We start from the raw sequence: 14,718 nt of genomic DNA on the forward strand, positions 1-14,718 counted from the left end.
AATTGCCAGAAGATAAGGTAATTCCAAAATGTTAATGGAAAATGTTGATATTTGGCCTCCAAATGGCAAGCATAACACAAACCTGCTGACTTGAATCAGTAAAATGGTATGGAAAAAACCCAGCCTACTTCAGAGTTTTAGGAAATCAAAGGGTAATAAATTGTGTATATGCCTATGTGGTAATAATAACAGAATTTTGGAAAAAATAAAAAGCTAGCATGATATCTATTAAAATAGTGTTAACTAACTGGATCATGAATGCAAATAAAGCTGTTAACTCCAGATGACTGACTCGTATTTACAGTATCTGAGCTAATGTAGTTCCACTGCATAACAACAGACTCTACGGTGCATGAGTCTGTATCACATGGTTTTATTTTTAGTATTGATAAATCTAATATTTCAAGATCATGTGAGACTGGGAGTCAGGCTGGGCACTGGGGGTTGCCCAGTAGCTGTCGCTTCTGCACTCTCTCACTCTCTAATGAGAGACACTGTCCAGGACTCCCCAACATGTGCTCATTCCCCTCAACAAAGGTGTCAGCTTCGGCAAACGATGTGTTAAGAACAAAATCATTCTTCAGAGACTGAATTTGAGATCTGATGATGCATACAATGTCAGGCGGGTTGGGAGCGTCATGGTGAATCAGGTGGAGTGCCCATGCTGTGGCCCATACAAAGCATGGGCAGATGTCAGCATCATGGATAACACAGACATAATAGGGTAAAACAATGTTTCTGTTGATGTTTTCTACAGAAACATACTTAGAATTAGTTACCATATGGTAATGGTAGCAAAGCTGGATATATCTACAAGGATGTAGTGGGCACTGAGATGGAGCTTTGCTGAAAAACTTCTGGCCGGTGGGCTGTACAGATGGACCGCAGAGCAGGAGGAGGCAGTGATTGCCATGAACCACATGTCCACCTTCCAGCTGAGACTCTGGGACAGGGGATGGTGGAGGAAGCTGGTAGATGAGAGCTGCAGCTGTGGGATCGCTGTGCTCCACTGTTCAGGGATGCTTAGTTGGAGCCTTCTCAGCTCAGCTTCATCTCCTGCCCTGTGCTAGCTGAGCTTGGTCATCAGTCAGCTTACTGGGGCTCCTTCACTCCTGCATCTAAACCTTGTGGTACTTGGCGGTCCATGTAGTATCCTTGGGTCCTCCACAGAGTACTCTTTGGTACTGCGTAGAGGACTTTGCTTGGTGAAAATCACTGTTGGTTGGCTCTTGGGTCCCATTTCTGACTTCATGCCTTTGATCTGTTGCTCTGACCCTCCATCACCCTTTTTTTGGAGGTAGGGAGACACTCTAATTTCTCTATTATTATATGATGAACTCAGAACCACCTCATACAATTAGCCCACTCCCCCAGGATCATTAGCTGCTTAATAATATGACCAAATAATTTCCAAATTTAACTGTTTTGTTATCATGCTAGTGATGTCACCGCTTTGTTACTAAAGGTTTCTGAAAAAGTGAATGACTCCCGGACTGTTTCACTGTGTCTGTTGTTTGTTAGGAAGATGTACTCTGAAAATGCTAGCAGACTAACATTTCAAAGCGTGATAAGAGCACACACAGAGTAAAACTTACTGGAATGACTGATTGCTTGCAGATCTGCATGCAGATATGAAAATAGCTGTGAGACCATCTAGGCAGCCACCACCTATCCTCCAGCCTATAGACAGACAAAAAAATTGTGATTTAATCATACCTATATAAAGACACAGATCACTCTCATGCATAGAATAGGACTATTTCTTTCATTTTATCACATACTTATCATGCTGAAATAACATCTTTATTCCATATATGTCCAACAGTTCAGCACTCAAGTGAGCTCTAAAGTGATACTTTTCTATAAAAAAGGATATTAAAATAATGAATTGTTACATTTATTAATAAAACACAATTCTTTTTCTTAAATCTCAGTTAATGAATAAGAAAATAATGTTTTAATAACAGAGCCACTGAACTGCAATAACCACGTGTAATCAGTTGACACACACACAAACTAAGTCCTTCTAATACCTGCTAATGCTGTGTGAAAATTTGTATGAAGTGTTTCCAAAGATTGGCTTCATTCCACATTTTCTTTTAGAAGACTGTTCAGCCATTTCTTTCATTGCTGGAAGCTTTACTTGATATTTAACCTAAAATACAGTTTCCTGAATATCATCCTATTACTTACAGTAACATTTAATAATGTCATGTGTTCCTTGGTTTTTCGTGTCATTACAGTACTCGCTGACTCTTTGCATGACTCCACTTTGCCAGTATGCATTTTTTTGTTTTATTATTTGCCTTTAATCTAATATCGCAAAACTTCAATTATTTTTCTTGTTTTTTAAACTCTTTAAGTGTGTTAAAAAGCCATTACTTTAAAATCTGTAAAGTGTCATAAAGAAAGGAAACCAAAACCTCTGGAAACATCTGATACATAGAGAGAGAAGACTTAAACATGGAGAGCGTACCAGCCCGAAGAGTAGAAAGAACGCTTCGTGGTGGGAGGAAAGCTGCAGTGGCTTGGTATAGAAGGCTTGGTAGCACAGACACGGACAGGCTCTAAGGTAGGGTAGCACGTAGTCTCATGTAAGCTTACTGTTTGAAACTGTTGTTTTCAAGTTGATAACTCTTTAAAGGTGTTTGTCAGAGATGTAGAAATTGTCAAGTCAAAACCATTGTTTAAATACTAATACCTTTGCTTTGAAATAAAATGGTAGAGAAGTTTCCTTCTTAATTTAGGAGATTTTTTTCACTTTTGGAAAAATTTGGTAGCCACTTGCCTCTGCTGCTTTGCTGTGCCTAGCCAGATTAGTTTTCATTTTACTGAAAACTTGAAAAGAGAGCTGGTTGCATTGAAACTTTCATAGGACAGGAAAGAGGGAAATGGTATCTGGATAACATAGAGGCAGTGCACAGACAGACGTGCTTGCCTAAATACAGTTCATTCCTTTACTAGGTTTTTGTCTTGGTCATATTCCAGATGCTTGTCAACGAGCAAGTGACTTGGGATAGAAAACATCTGCTTATTTTGCCTGGTGAAACTTTCTTAAGGATTTTACTGGGGAAAAAAAGAGGTGTGTGTAGTTTTTATTGCTTTTCCTCTCTTATTTGAGTGAACCGAAGTATATCTATCTAAACTGTAAAAATTACTTTACACTCATGCAGCACTTGTAAGCTAGCTGGCTCAGGCTCTTGGATACAGATCAGACAACTTGCATCTCTAGTCTGTGGTTCATATACTGTCTGGGTTGTTAAAGGTTGAATATTGTTGCTCTTTGGTCTCTGAGAAGCAATTCAGTCTTAGCTCAGTTCCTTGAAAACTGCTTTCTGCACCACAGGTAATCAATATCTTTGTTAATATTTGCATTAGACGAGGTCAAGTATTGTCCTAGATAGTCAGATGTATATTTCCTATCACCCATATGGCCAATGATCTGGTAGTCTCACAGTGACCCTTACATCCCACTAGGGTGCCCAGGGATCACATTCCCAGCCTATAGTTCAGCCCTCTGGACTGCGTTGAGCGCATACAGTCATTGTACAGTTCTGTAGAGCTAGCCTTCCCTGCAGTGCTTCCCCAGCCTGCTTTTTGCTTTGTCTTCAAGGCTAAAAACTTCAAGAACTGTCCTTGTTGCTAAGCTGTGCAGTTCCAACAACATGAAGGTCTCTTCTGGTTGAGACTTCTTTATGCTGCAGTAGTAAAGAGGAATAGCAGTGATTTGTGCTTTCCAGGTCTGTCCGCTTTGCCCGTTGTGATCCTTCTATCAGAGTAACTGATTGAACCCCTTATTTGTAGCTTCTTTGTGTTCTCTGGAAAGTCAAACAAGTAAAATTATTGGTCATTTGTCCAACTGCGTCATGGTACAGTTTTTATTTCATGAAGAAACAAGAAACAAAGATACCACTGCTTACAGGAGTTTGCTTTGATTACAGTCTGTGCAGAATTGCAGGCCAGCCAAAGCAAGGATGGCATTTTCAAAATCTGCTATTTGGCATTTCTTAGAGTGTGGCATTTCCTTATGTGGTATTCACACTGTCAGAAGTTTGTATTGTATCATTTGCAAATTAGGCGGGCCAGTGTGTCTCAAGCCTGAATCAGAACCTCCATGGGTTAATACCCTCCATGGGTTAATACATATATTAACAAAGTAATTCTTGTTGTCGTATTTATGGTAATATGCTAAACTGAATGTTTGGCATGTGATTTTCAGTTATGGGTATTGTTAATTTAGATTCTTCCTTTTGTACCTTTCTGTCCTGAGACGTGCAGGTGCTGAGTGGCTGTTCTGCCCTTTCTGCATTCCCTGGCATCATTAGCCTTGGAGGTAGACACTATTTAATTTTCCACTTTGTTTCCTGTGTCTGTCGCGGCAATTATACAGTCGCTTCAATAGCTGCCCCAAATGCCGCTAGCTGAACATCGTATAAATGAACCTACTCAGGGCAGCTGGCAGGCGAGCAGGTCAGATGGTGGCCTTGTGGTAGAAGTTAAAGCAGGTGTCCTACCTTTGCAAAATAACGTGGGGGAATTTCATGATTCTCACAAAAGGATTAGGGATGCACGGTTTCTGTGAGTCGCACAAAGACAGCCCAGGCAGCCCAATAAAGATTATACAAATGCTTTCTTTTCTCAGTTTCTGTGACTAATTTACAGTCACCAATATTCCTCCGATGGCAAGAAATGTTCTACAGTTGCATGTAACTTGCACAGAGGTCTTACGGTTGGACTTGATGATCAGGATAACGACAGTTGAGTATTTCTTTGGGAATTTGGGATAGTAAAGTAGTCCCACTTCAGCAGTGAAATGCCCAGCTATACCATTTGTCTCCAATACGTTTGATAACTCACCTTAATTAGATTAGTGCACAGCCATTATCACCTGGGAAATGTTAATAGATTTGAAGAGCTGATCTGTGTTCTTACTGAAATTTGGATTATTTTTGCTTATTTATGTTTGAAAAAAAATAATTAAGGTTGAAGTATTGTAGCTGTCAGAGAAATGATCATGCTTATACAACGCTTTTTGACACTTGCCTCTGAATTTTAAGGTCTTTTCTGTTTACATTGCTGACAAGTTTTTACTGTAGTTCTTAAAGGGTGAAGTTCATCTCCGTGGAGAGGGTTTGCACAGAGCTTGTGCTGCAGTCAGGTCCCACATACGACTTGTTTGGGGGACTGTTACAGTGATTTCAGCTAAGAAGGTGCAAGCTAAGTTACAGTCTACCCTGCAAAATCATCAAGAGAGTCATTGGCTGGCTTCTGATTATAAAATCTCTACCACAATGATGTTCAGAAAGCTGGAATAATGTTACTTCATTGCCATGCTGTATGAGTTTGAATATCGGATGAGCGAAAAATTATCTGTTAACTTAGTATATTTGATACAGACAGACTTATTATATTTAATACTGGCAGATTCTTAGTATGTGGTCACAAGACACCATTATTTTTCTGACAATTCTCAGAACGGATTCCCGAAGGTGAAGAATTTGTGTTGCCTCTTGTCTCTGTGTTAACTAGCACAACTCTATAAAAAACATTTATATTATATTTTTATGAGTTTCCTTTAAAGTTTCCTAGTAATGCAAGTGGTTTTTTTCCTTGAATAATGTTCTCATGCATGCATATATACGTGTAAAGTTATAAAATTATATTTCACCATTATATGAACACTTGGTTAGGAATTTTTAACCACCAAACTGGGAAGGTCGACTGTAAGGGAGAGAGTGCCTCTTCATCACTTCACTGACTTTTTCCAGCAATTCATTAGCCTGGGGCTTTTCCCAAACAAGATGGCATTTACGAGGCAGAAAGATTCTACAGGAATTCCTAAGTAGCTGCTGATGAGGAAGCAGAGCAGAGCTAGTGCATTTTGAGTAAGAATGGTTTTCAATAATGTTTGTTGTTATCCGGTCTCCTCTGGGGGTTTTTTGGTAATTATTTGGGAATCCATCATTTTGGATATAATACATGGTTCCAAACAGTATTTTGTCCTTGATTGCGTATTTTTAAAAAGAACAGACAGAATAAAAGCCATAGGCTCTGCTACAGGCTGTCTGTGTCTCTGCATCCAATATTTTTCTGTATTTTTAGCCAGGAAAAAAAGACAGAATTTTAAATCTGTCTTATATGAGGTGTTTTGGTTGTTTCCCCACTCTCCTTGGAAGTTCTAACAAAGATGTGCATGGTCTCTGAATTGATATATGGTGACAATGCATAGGTGGATGTCAGTGAGTGTTGCTTTTGTTTTTAAAGCTTGAGGTTCATTTACACAAAGCTTCTTTTACACAGCCCAAAAGTGAATGTAAATGTGGAGGTTTTAAAATGGTCCTGACTTATACCATCTGTAATGTGATTTTGCCAGATGTCAATAAAATGAGCATTAGGCTCATGTACTTTTAATTTAATGTAGGCTAAATACAAGAGAATTTTAAATTTGGTGCTTTTTTTCTTGTGGGAAAATATTTGACTGTAGATGCTCAAGCCCAAGGAACTGCCAGCTCTGCACAGTTATTGCACGTGTCTTATTTTTAACAGCAATGGACCTTTCCTAATGGTGCTCATCAGTAATTTGCTAGAGAGGGGTGCTATTTTGCTCTGGGTATTTTGATCTAAGGCAAAACGGTTGTTCATCTTTATCTAGAATAGTCATCTCTCTTTTATTGTGGTGGTTTTATTTCTACAGAAACTAGAACAAAGTGAAATCTTTCTTTTTATAAAGGAAAGTGATGAAAGTGCTATTTTATCCTTTGCTCTTCCTTACCAACATTCAGTTTTGATTTATTTTTAGTGAACTTGGGGTTGCCTCTGTACTTCTAGGGAGTGTGTATGGGCAATTAACCAGAAGTACCTTGCAGGAATGCTTAGGGACAGGAAGACTATTTATAAGAGACAGTGGTAGTAATGTACATGCTATAAAGGAGTTTCCCTCACTGGAAACGAGCATGGCATAACTCTAAAAAAGATTTTTCTGTGGAAACAGTTAGCTTTCATGTGAAAAATCTTTTGGGACTTAAGCATCCTTGTGAAGGGAAGGGAGTCAAAAGCAGACCATACACCTTCTCACTGTCACTCTGTTGTTTGTGAGATTGGAAATGAGCAGACCTCCAACCATTTGCCTTCCACAAACATAGTGTGCAGATATCTTGTGCATGTATCTGTGATTGACTTCAGGCCTTCACTCTTTTCATGCCTTAGTTCTTTTCCTTTGGATTATATCCGGCTATTTTCTTTGATAGCCCTTGAATAGTTAAGAAACTTATTTAAATGAGAAGTGGTAGCCAGATACCCACATCTTGTCATCCATGGTAGGTTCATATGGCCTGTCATTTCTGTTTCTCGCATGCAACTTCCAGTTCTGACAAGTGGCCTGTCAGAGATCCTCAGCTGCCCAAACACATTTGTTGGGTATACCTTGGATACAGCTAGTTGCTGCTGTTTCTTTTTAAATGTCCCCTGCAACTGTGGTTCTTTGAAGCCATGATTAAACATGGTGATTCCAAAGTGAAAAGAGTAATTCCTTTGGAACTGGCCCTGTGAACCACTTCATGCCTAGGAGCATAATGCTTCTTGATTGGTACCTGTGAGGGGTATCGGGGATGCTTTCATCTAAGGTAGGTGATCAGATGGCATATTTTGTGCTCTGTGGACGTATAAAATGGTTACATGGCAAATCCTTGGGATCAACAGCCTTTGGATGTGTATTTCTTAAAATGAAGTGTATGACTTGCGGAACGTAAGGAGATTTGTAAAGCTTTATAGCCTTTCCGAGTCCACGTCTTGGCAGTTTACTATCAAGGCTCCTAAATGTATTCAGTGAGATGTCGACAGTCTAGGTATTTTTAAGACTTACACTTACTCACACTAAGTACATTCCCTCCTCAAAGCAGCTATCAAAACAAGTTTTTCTTGCAGTTGCCTATTTGCCAAAATCACCCTCTAGAGCTTTTAAAGGTCAGACTGCCTTCCATTGGGGATTGGATGCCAACCGTGTGATACCTTTCAGAAATAGGTATGTGTGGTGGGTTGGATGCCAACCTCAAGATACCTTTTAAAAATAGGCATGTGTGGCATTCATCTGCAAAGCAAACAGACAAAACTTGCTGGGGAGTATCAACACTCTTCCCAGTGGGTGAACAACCACACTATGACTCACAAAGGGTACCAGCCGCTCACACGGAGAGCAAGTGAGCGCTGGGTGAATAGTTGCCTCCTCTGTGCTCACTCAGAGGGTGATTGCTGGTAAACTACACCGCTCCTGCCTGGCCTTTTCTCTTTCTACAGCTGAGCAGATGATCTCAGTCTTTGTTAGCCTGGTGCCTGCTGCTCTGAGCATTATGAAAACAAACACCAAGGAGAAAGAGGGAAAAAATGAGAGCAATATTGAACAAAATGGCACAGAGCTTCTAGTGTATCCCTGCGTTGTACTTAACTTTAGACCCTTACCTGAGGTGTTTGAATTAGGTGGTTGCTTTGGAGTAGGTTTTCATGTGAAGGCCACATGAAGTCTGTGGTCAGAAGAAGGCACATAATTGGATCTGGACCTTTCAGGTTCAGTAAGGTCTGCACCTTATCGCTGGTCCAGCCTTATCTCTGATTTCAATTAGTGCAAGGTTAGGTCCCAAGCGGACACAGATCTCATGCTTACCTTATTGATAATGTTATAAAACGAAATTAGATCTCCAGTTAAAAAAACAAAAGGCTATTCAAATCTGGTCTTTTCATGGATTTTTTCTTGTGTTTTTAAACCTCCATAGTTAGTAGCTTTTATATTATCTCTCACAAGAATGTAGTTGTATTTGTTTAAATAGTATTTATAGAAATTGCAGCTCCTTTTCAAAGAGCAGAAAAAGCAAGATGACAGCTGCTGGCAGAGCAGTACACTTTATTCAAGGGAAAAGTAGGATCCTGAGATAAAGCAGCAGACTTCTAATGTGCAAGTGGGGATGGAAAGTGCTGCCCACGGCAGCAGCTGAACCCCCCAGGGGCTGTGAGCAGCTGCTGTGCCGTCGGCACTCATCACCAGTGATCACAGCTTCTCCCACAGCAGGGGTAAGGTTTATTAAAGGACATCCATCCCTGAGATATCTGAAGGCCACTCCAGTCCTTCCAGGAAGACAGTTCATTTTCTTATTATTCGGACTAAAGAAACACAAAGAATTTGGATGGTGTTTTCTTGTCACCAAAAATTTGTTTGCCGTTCCTTTACCCACTATGTAACGTGCAGCTGCTATTGCCACTTGGCAGTTTTTCTCAAGAAAGGTAGTCACTGACTATTATAAATTTGCCATTCTTTACCTGCAGCACAGTGTTTGTTATTAATAGCAGTAGTTTCTTCTTAATAATAATTCCTTGACGGGTATCATACCTTGGAAACTGACAGCTCCATATGCAAACGAAGCAATTCCACCCGGGTGTAATGTCTCTGGAAACAAAAAATCAAAGCTCTGCGGGTGTGGGAGAGACAGGGACTGTATCATTAGAGAATGCAATATAAGATAAGTAGGGTAGGAAGATGAGTGTGCCACCCCAGGAGAGGCAAACTAGCTGTCTACCATGTCTACTGATTTTTTTTGTCTCGTGTTATTAGTAGGAAGAATACTTACGTGATGCTCTTCGTCTGCGTAATCGAACTAGTTCGAATGGAGAGAATTATCATGGCATTATTGTCATGGCAAGAAATGAAGGTCATAAGTGAAGATGAAAGTAAGACCAATTGCAAACAGTCTGTTTGCAGAAATTAGGAGAGAGAAACTTGAATAGCCTTTATTTTAAAAATACTAAAAATAGTTAAACTTTACGTTTCATTGGACTAAAACACAGAACCATTTAGAACCAAGCACTGGTTATACGTAAAGTATAGTGAGAAGCAACAGGTTGTTAACTGCAACCCTACTGCTTATTCTATGTAATTTTTAAATTACATTTTCATTATAAAAATCCACTTTAGTTAACTAACTTCAAGCCAACAAATGTACAAAATTGGCATAGTTTCCTCAAGGATTTAATAGGGATGTGTATTCGCGCACACACGCATGTTATATGTATGTAATGTATATACACATTAAATGTGTATATCTGTATCTATGTATACTGAACTGTGTTAGCAAGTGAAGGTGGTTATTGGTTTCTCTGATCCCTTTACTTTTATGTTTCATTTCTGTTCCCCACTGTACACTCATCTTTTTTCTTTGATAAATGTACTTATACATCTCTTCATCTTTGTTGCCATTAATAAACCATGTGTGCCAGTTTGTTGCACATACTATATTCACTATATGCATATATTTCTCTATACTTGTAACCATGAGTGAAGATCCATCTACTTATTAGGGGACTGCATAATAGCATTGCTTGATACAGCAAATAGGTGATGCTCAGTGATCCTAGGCGATTTTGCAGTCTCCTTTTCCAATGCTTCGTTTCAACCCTTGTCTGTTCATTTAAAAACTTACGTACTTTCCTAGAAGCACAGGGTTGGAAGAAGCCTTCAGAGAGACTGAGTTCTGTACTCTGCTACTGTAGGCAATAGCCTAATCTCCTTTATTAGTTTTTTATATTTCTGTCCTAGGAACAGTTAGGACTGTTCCTGTCACTGTCACTGCTTGGAAGCACTTTCAATAGCATTAGAAGTGTAGTATGATCTATTGGGGGGCAAAAGGACAAAAGTTGCATAGACTGTTTAGTGTTGTATGTGCTCGATGGAGTTATAATGTATTAAATCCTGTGTGCCCTACAGAGATGCCTGGTTCACTTGTAGTTTCAGAAATGCTCATGCCACATAAAGGAACGTGGCTACCCAGATGTAGCAAATTGTACTGTTATCAAATATCGCCATCGACTATTCTCTACTCTCTATTGCTACCATAGTCCATCCACAAGCAGATCTCCATAGCGTATGTGAAAATGAATGCTGGAGAAGACCCCTATCTTTAGAGCATATGCCTGCTCCCCAGTAAAATGCATGGAGGGTCAGAGATTAAAAAAAATGACTCACTACAGTGTAGTGTAGTTTCCTTTCAGTAATAAGATCTATTTAAATTTGGTAAGGAACTCTAGGAACTAATGGCCCTAGTTATTTACCTGTTTATTTTTTCTAGATATTTGTCCCTTGCCTCTATAGCAGTTATGTACCGTATGTTTAAGGGACTACAGAGGTAAGATTTCAGTAATGAATGTTGTATGGTTTTCTAGATGAAGGACTTCTGCTCTTGGGAAATTGATTGGTATCGTATTTTCAGTCATCTCCTTCAAAAACTGTAATGAAATTATAGGTAACAAAAGCTGGCAGAATGCTTTAGATTTTAGCGGTCTTGTATTGTGCTAAATCAGTAACAGTGTCAATAGCACGTATTGAATTTAAAACCCAAGCCTGGCTTCTGTTAGGAAGAGGGCACATATTTGCTACTGCAGAAATTGCAGTTACTCAAAATTTCTTGTCTAAGATTTTAATAAATAATAACATTGCTAGCTGCATGATGTCTGTGGCAGTGTCTTTCTAAGAAACTTGATGATCTTCTGGGTCAGAGACTGATTGGACTTTGTTTTGTTATTTGCAGTAGTAGACCAAAAAGCATTCGAGTGAATGAAAATGAAAATTTTGAAGCATAATTTAGTGATCTTTAAAAAATAAGTAAATTATTGTCTGTTGTTTATTCAATTAGAATAATACAGATGTTTTCTTTGCCACAAGACAAGACTCTTTCCATATGGAGCATCTGTGAAGATGGGAAGTACGGTGAAGTAACTGAGCTTCATAAGCTATACTTTATATTTGCACAACATTTTAAATTGAGAAATGTTATCAATTATTTCATCCTTGATTAGTCTGTAGTACTGGGAGTGAATGCACAGGTTTATCTCCCAAGTGTAAGTTAACAGTGTTTTCCCATTTAATTTTATACATAAACAAGCTTTTTTTAAAGTTGAGGATAACAAATCCTCACATATCCTTAATTTGTGATGAAAAATAGTTTTTAAACATTTTCTTTTTTGATCATTTTGCTGTGTTTGCAGCATTATAGTATACAGTCAGTTCTTGGGGAGAGTTTCTAGCACCTTTAGGATTCATTAAATTTAATTCCTGAAAATCAAGTTGACAATTAAAACAGCTATTGAAGATGCTGAATGTTCCACTTTTGAAACAAATTTTCACCACTATGCATTGTATAAAAAGGAGTTCAAAGAAAACATAAGACTCTGATGCAAAAGCTCATTGAACTTCATGGAAAACATCCTGTTTGGGGGCGATATATTGGCCTTTATGTTGTAGTTAATATATTAGGCCAGGAGTTCCTAGAAGTTTTATTCATGAGAGATCATTTCCTATATGAGGTAGCAGTTTAGATGTCCATTAATGTCTGTGATACAGAATTTTTCTAGAGTAGAACAAGCACAATTTGCAATTTTTATAGGTATTAAAAAAAAAAAAACCAAAACAAACAACAGACAAACCAAAATAATTAGGCAATATGCAAAGATTGTGTGGACCACAAATAGTCTACAGATTTTGGCACACCAACTTTTTTGTTCTTTCAAAACAGTTTAGTCCTTCACCTGTGTGAAGATGCTAAGTAGGAAGCAGAGAACCATAAAGGCAGAAGTAAAAATGGGTCCCCTCTGAGTTGAAGCTGTTAGTGAAAGTAATGATATCTTTGCATTTATGGGTTGGCAATAAAATTCCTCTTTGCAAAGGGGTAATTCAAGCTTATGAGTTATTTAAATGCGCTATCAATGGGGCATGTTTTCATATGCTTTACATTTTAGCCAACATAAAAGCCAAAAGTCATCTTAATACTTAGGGCAATCCTTCTTCCTTTCTTTATCTCTGCTTCAGTATGTTACGAAAAATGAAATAAAATGAAATTGAAAATACTCAAAGCAGCTGTGAACTCAGCACCTGTAGTTGGATGTTAAATGTAAATGATGGAAGCATCTTTAAAATGACCTCATAAAATGATAATATTCGTTCTATGTTTAAAGAAGTTGAATTTTCAAATTACAGATCTGCTTCCTTATGAGCATGTTATCGGAAGGCATGTAAAATCTTTATCTCACTTTCATTTGTGACTATAAAGAAATAAGGTTATTTTGAAAATTACTAATTTGTATCTAAGTGGGATGGAGGGAGTGAGGGAGGCTCTGGTTGATCTTGTTTACTTCAAGTCTATTCTAATGTTTTATCAAATCCACAGAAAAGACAGGTTGTACAGAGTTTGAATCAAAAGGTATATTCAAGTTTTAACAAGATGCCTATTTAAAACAGAAAAGAGACAAACTGCGTCAAGGCAGCTGTTGTCACTTTGCCTATAATTCATATCATTAAGCCGGTATGTTGTCTAGTCTATAAAATCATATGCTCGTCTCAAATCTTTGCCAGGCCAAACAAGGCAATTTTAAGAAATAGTAGCACCTATGATGGTGTTAGTTAAAAAAACACGTTATTTGAACTCTTAATTTTATCTTTTGTTCGTAAATTTTCTGTAGCAATTTATTCTGTATGATCTATGAAATGTCCAGCATGGGCAGTGTCTAAGCATTAAACCAGCTGATTTTCAGTGGTGTTAAGTACCTTCCACTCTATCGCTAGTCATCATTAGTCTTAGCGGCTCTCAGTCTTCAAAGACAAAGGTTTTTCAGTCTCATCCTTGTGTTACATTTGGGGTTTTCTTGAATTCTTTTGTAATACTGTTAGGCATTACTGGCAAGTTTTTGCCTCAGGGTGGATGAGATGATGGCTGTGTGCATGGGAATTACACCAAAGAGAAAACAAAATTTTGACAAATCTGTGCTGTTCTTGTTTAGACATAAGGGACAGCGTGAGACCTCTACCAGAGTACAGCTGCTTGTGTTACTGTGTTGGAATATTTTATTTATTGCTCTTCAAAAAACAACCACCACAAAAAAATAAAAAGCTGTGTGTGATACAATCCCTCTAGTGCCATGATATACTCCACCCGACTGAAGACAGGGCTTGCGACTTGGGGTGCAGCTGCAAGGTTGTAGTCAGGCAGAAGCAAGTGTTTTTCTGCAAAATCTCACATGGGATTCTGCTTAGCTGCTTAACAAGAGAGAGGTGGTTTGTCGTACTGGCTTCTCCCCATAATCTTCACGTATGCACGAAGAAACAGTTTTAGCTGATTAATCGTGCAAGGGTTGATGCTTCAGGCTGGCGAGCTCCACTGATGTACATGTTCTGAAGTTCTGACCCTTGACGCTCCCTGAATAAGTGTAGCACTCGCAAAATAGGCATAAGGTCATTTTTTTTCAGCTGTCAAGTTTAGGTTTCAGATATGCATATTTATATCCTAATTCTGAAAATGACTGCTGATTTTGTTGTGAAGCGTGGTGGGTTTGTCTACTTAGAGCTCATTTTAGGACTGGAATCTTGAGGAGCATCAGTCCATCTCTGTAAACAGCAAAATATGTTTTCGGAAAATCTTCTCTTTCTGTCTCTTTGAAATGGTTAATTACCTTTTTAGATTTATGAAAAAGCATCATTAGAGCTGGATGCCCATTAAGTAGTTAAAATAACACCCTGCTGCTTGACTCTTCAATATATGCGTTCTTTGTTTGCATATGCTGTGTCTCTATGAAGTAACTGGGGGGAATCTCATGTGTGAATGTAAGCATCCTGGATATATCTGCGTTTTTTCAAAATAACGCTAATTTGGAAAAAAGTTTTTAATAAAAAGTCACTGGTCACAGTGA

At 38.5% G+C, this 14,718-nt stretch overlaps 1 protein-coding gene across 5 annotated transcripts in view; it reads left to right on the top strand.

Moving 5' to 3' along the window:
- TULP4 (TUB like protein 4) overlaps window positions 1–14,718 on the top strand; it is a 173,844-nt gene that overhangs the window by 100,655 nt on the left and 58,471 nt on the right. The window lies entirely within an intron of this gene.

This window comes from Rissa tridactyla, chromosome 3, assembly GCF_028500815.1.
Source record: "Rissa tridactyla isolate bRisTri1 chromosome 3, bRisTri1.patW.cur.20221130, whole genome shotgun sequence".
In the NCBI taxonomy this organism is placed as follows: Eukaryota; Metazoa; Chordata; class Aves; order Charadriiformes; family Laridae; genus Rissa; species Rissa tridactyla.